This window comes from Ursus americanus, chromosome 8 (genome assembly GCF_024610735.1).
Source record: "Ursus americanus isolate L20-20 chromosome 8, mUrsAme1.1.p, whole genome shotgun sequence".
Taxonomy (NCBI): domain Eukaryota; kingdom Metazoa; phylum Chordata; class Mammalia; order Carnivora; family Ursidae; genus Ursus; species Ursus americanus.
This window is the reverse complement of record NC_142134.1, coordinates 45,334,097-45,338,849: the sequence shown is the minus strand read 5'-3', so window position 1 is coordinate 45,338,849 and position 4,753 is coordinate 45,334,097.

The window sequence follows — 4,753 nt, the reverse complement described above, 5'->3', positions numbered from 1 at the left end:
ATTATGGTTGTTGGAGTTCAATTTTTAGTTTATTGAAGTTAAGTATATGTAATGGCAAAAATAACCCGTTTAGATTTGAGTTTTTTTTTTTTTTAAGTTTTGAGGTTAAAAAAAGAATCTGCACTTAGGTTAATTTTGGTCTATCATTTTCCTTGAAATTGAAATCTGTTTTTTACAAGAAGGCTCGCCACAAAACCATTTCCTGTATAATTGATTTGACACCTGAACCAAAAGTAGGAGAAACTGTCTTATCTTTAAATAATTGTATTGAACAAGACAGGTGTTCAAAGCAGTCAGTATAATGAAATCTCTCAGTTCAGAAATTTAAAAGGAGAAAGCATTATCAAAATATTTGGTAGCATTGCATTACGTTAAAATTTACATTTACAAACCCTCAGTGAATTTCCTTCTAGTCCCCGTGGAACTAATCTTCATTTCATGGGGGCACCTGGCTGGCTCAGTCCATGGAGCACGTGACTCTTGATCTCTGTGTCGGGAGTCTGAGCCCCAGGTTAGGGGTAGAGTTTACTTAAAAAACAAACAAAAAACTTTGCTCCATGTATTGACCACATCACTATAACTTTATCAATTTTCCCTATTTTGATTTTTGAGAACAACCCTCTCAGTTGTTCCTATGGGAATGAATTCTCTAAGACGTAAAAGGCCTCTTTCTTACAGTATCCCATGTCCCCTCTTTCCCACCGTTGTATAAAGAAAGAAATAACACACAATTCCTTAAATCACATAGCTACTTAGGGCCAGAGTGAGAACCAACAGGCCAGCTTGCCAACACCCTGAACTCCTTGACCCACTGAATGTAAGCATCCCTAAGGGGGGCTTGGCGGAGCTGGCTGTGTGTGGAGACAGCGCATCCCCGCAGAGCGTTCATTCACTGTTCATCAAACATGACAGCACCCCGGCTTCAGTGTAGAGCAAGCCTCTAAGAGGTAAGCACAGGTTACCAAGAATCTTAAATTTTATTTATAACACCAAGCGACATATTTTTTCCAACTGAAAGCTCTGGTTGGTTGCAAAAAAACAACAAAAAAGCCTTGTGAGAGAGCTGGCTGCCTGAACCACCCTTTGACCCCTTCAGTCACAAGTCACGAAAAACCTTTCTTCTGGAGGGAAAAATGAATCTGTGTAAATGCCATTAGTATCGGAGAAAACCCTTGAGCTAGAAGGCATTTTAGTTTTTCTATGCAGAACTTCCCGTGTGGCTGGGGGCAGTACAACCTCTGCAGGCCAAGCTCTACCAGCCGGCAGAAGACGAGTCTTCACACCAGTTCTCCGTCCTGGGACACTCCTAAGACCAGAGGGACCTCCCTCCCACCCAGCCTACACAGTCAAGGACTGGGGGGGGAAGCAGATGGACAGGGCTGGTACTAGAGATAAGGAAGCCATGTCTGAGTGCATGTCCCCGGAATTCGCCCCCATTTTCTGCTTCTGTGACCCAGCCAGTAACTCCTGACTGCCAGTAAGCACCATCCACTCCCCCGGCCAGAAAGCTGGTGGACTGTTTTGTGAATGCCTTCTCAAGGGACTCACAGTGGGAAGAAAGCCAATCCAGAGCCCTGATCTCCATGGAGAAAGCCTCTGGATCACCACCTCTGGATCATCCTGGATCATGACATGGGGCTACACCTTGAGTTCCTTGTACCCAACCAACACCCAGACAGTGCACTCAAGGACATCGAAGGCCAATAAAACACTTGTTTCACACACCATCAATGCACAAAATCGCCCTCTGACTCAGGAGGTCTCCCTGTCTCTCCAGTAGCTTTTGTCTTTGTTTTCATCATCAACATCTCATCATATTGCCAGAAGAGTTTTAAATAAAATATATTTGCATAAAAGAGATCTCTTTTCTCCTTAACTCATGGAACTATAAAGCTGGGTTATAATGGGCAAGCCTTGAGGAAACAGAGAAAAATTCCTATCCATAGAATTAGTTTTATTTACCCGTTACCTTACTTGAACTTAATTCCTTCTGAGTAGTGTTGCATGCACAGAAAAAGGGGACAAGGCTTTCTACCAGATTGGAGCCTGCTTTTAGGCTTTGTAATGCAGCGATTCAATCTTCTCAGCAAGCCCTGAGATAGACACGCAGCAACGGGAAGCTGCCGGATCAAGTTTACGTGGGCAGAAAGGAGCCCCACCACCAAGAGCGCCGTGATGGCGTCTCACCGTGAGAACCAGACTGGATTAGAATCAGACGGACTGCAGGAACTCAGTGCAGTTCGAGTTACACAGAGCAGGTCCACTTACGGGGAGGTGCCTGCTGATTGAAGATTAGCCCGCAGCCAAAGGAAAACTAACAGCGTGGAGGAACTGGTCGAACAAGATCAAGCGTTCCCTCTTCGCGGCGCCGCGCAGTGTGCAGCAGCCGGGGCTGGCGCTCGATCTCCTTCCACGGCATCCGAATCATTTCCAGACCGGCAGCACAAAGGTCAGCCACTTCCTCCGAACACATTGTGGGTCCAGCGGCTCTGAAAGGCCGTAACTTCAGCATCATCGGGAGACGTCAAGGAGGAGGGCCAGTATCTGTAGCTACGCAGAAACACGTCCAGTTACCCAGCAGACGAGAAAGGGAGGCTGACTTCCAAGCCGGGAGTAAACGCAGCGGACTTTCATTCCGCCCCCAGTCAACTAGCGGACTCCACAACCGCCAACCAACTCCTTAAAGCACTTGAACCCCTGGCTCTTTCCTCGGGTTTCATGGACTTGCGCATGTCCCGTGGCTCCCCCATGAGAGATACAGAGGAGAATCCCACCCCTTTCTCTGCACCTTTAAATTCTCCCCCAGGCATCTGACCGTATTGACATCAAGTGAGGAGAAGCGGCAAGCTCCCCGGCCTCTGGGTTTGGGGCTCTTTGTAAAAAGGCACTGTGTCCCCCTCACTCTCCTTAGGCTTGATTGCACAGCCGTCCTGGCGGCTGACCCGTGAAAGGGCGGGCAGGTTAGCGAAAGCCTATGTCGGGTTAGCGAGGGGACAGCTGGTGGCCAACAGGCACTGATGGGACATGTTTCTCTCATTGTTCTCCCTCTTAAAAAACTTCATGAGAAGGCCTGACTCAGAGTAAACACATCTATACATACATAAAGTATTTTATCTAGTGCAATAATTTTTGGCCCTGGCCTGCATAATTACTTACACTGACGAGGCTTTTAAAAATTGCCATGCCTGGGCCCAACCCCAGACCAATTAAATCAAACGTCTGAGGGTGGGCACAGGCAGCGGGTTCTGTTAACAGCCCCCCAGATGGTTTTAATAAGCAGCCGGGGCTGAGAATCACTTAGATCTAAATCTAAGACCTCACCTAGTATAAGCCACGCCCCAATTTCAACATTGTTTTTTTAGAAAGTGCTGAAATCTACACATGTTCTGTGGTTGTTCTCAACGTCTTAGGCAGATTTCAACAATCTCTGTAGTAAGGTAGATAATCTGTTCCTAAGTAGAAAGAAGTACGTAGTACAACCGTCGCCAGCAAGAGTCAGCAGAGATGTATCGTTTAGGAAAGGGCTTGGGGCGCCTGGGTGGCGCAGTCATTAAGCGTCTGCCTTCGGCTCAGGGCGTGATCCCGGCGCTATGGGATCGAGGCCCACATCAGGCTCCTCCGCTATGAGCCTGCTTCTTCCTCTCCCACTCCCCCTGCTTGTGTTCCGTCTCTCACTGGCTGTCTCTCTCTGTCAAATAAATAAATAAAAAATCTTAAAAAAAAAAAAGGAAAAGGCTTGGCTTCAGGTAATCCAACATGGGACTGATAGTGGCTTAAAGAAATAAGGGTTCATTTGTGCCCCATCACAAGAAGTCTGGAGGTGGGCAATGCAGAGTTCGAGCCGTGGCTCCCTAACCCTAGGAAGTACCCGGGCTTTTCTTTGTGCTCCCGAGATAGGATTGCCAGACTTAGCGACAACAAAAATGCAAGGCAAGCAGTTAAATTTGAATTTCAGACAAATGACAAATAAATTTAGTGTAAGTATGTCACATGAAATATTTGGAAGTACTCACTGGAATAGTCTGACGTCATTTTTGATGTTTGCTGACAGCTTTCAAGCCCCCTTACTCCCCTTTCCTCCCCCCCCCCACCCCACACCTGAACAAGCTGATAAGACAGGCCGGCTGCTCCCTCCCTTGGTACCAGCTGCAAGTTCAAACCGCCCACCGCCAAGCCCTTCAGCTCAGCCCCACCCCCGAAACTCCAAAGGAGTTGCCCCATCCAGCTCTCTCAAGCTAGTTTTGGATCTGCTGGGGATGTCCCAGCAGCCCTCATTATGTGAGTAGTAAACCTGTCATGCCTTCTCGGTATGTATATGGTGTCGTTTTCACATCTGAACGGAATTGGGGGATGGGAGGGGTCCAGGCATTTCTGGGGCTGACCATAACAGGAGACGTAACTGCAACACGTAGACTAAAAAATTGTTTGTTGTTTATCTGAGATTTAAATTTAACTGGACATCCCGTATTTTATCGGGCAACCCTAGCTGCGAGCCGTCATCTTCATGCCTGTTTCCTCAGAGTCGCAGACAGGCTCTTTACCTTCAGGTCTCAAAGCCATGCTCCAACAGGAAGAGGCAAAAAAAAAAAAAAAAAAAGAGAGAAAAAAAGCTTTCTTTCTGGTGAGTCTTGGCTTTTTGTTTGGGAAGAAAACTTCTCCTCAGGTCTTCTGGCTGCATTTCATTATGTGAAACTTTCTGGCGTAGGTATACTCGCTGCGAGAGAGCCTTGAAAGCTGAGTGCTTTAATGTTTG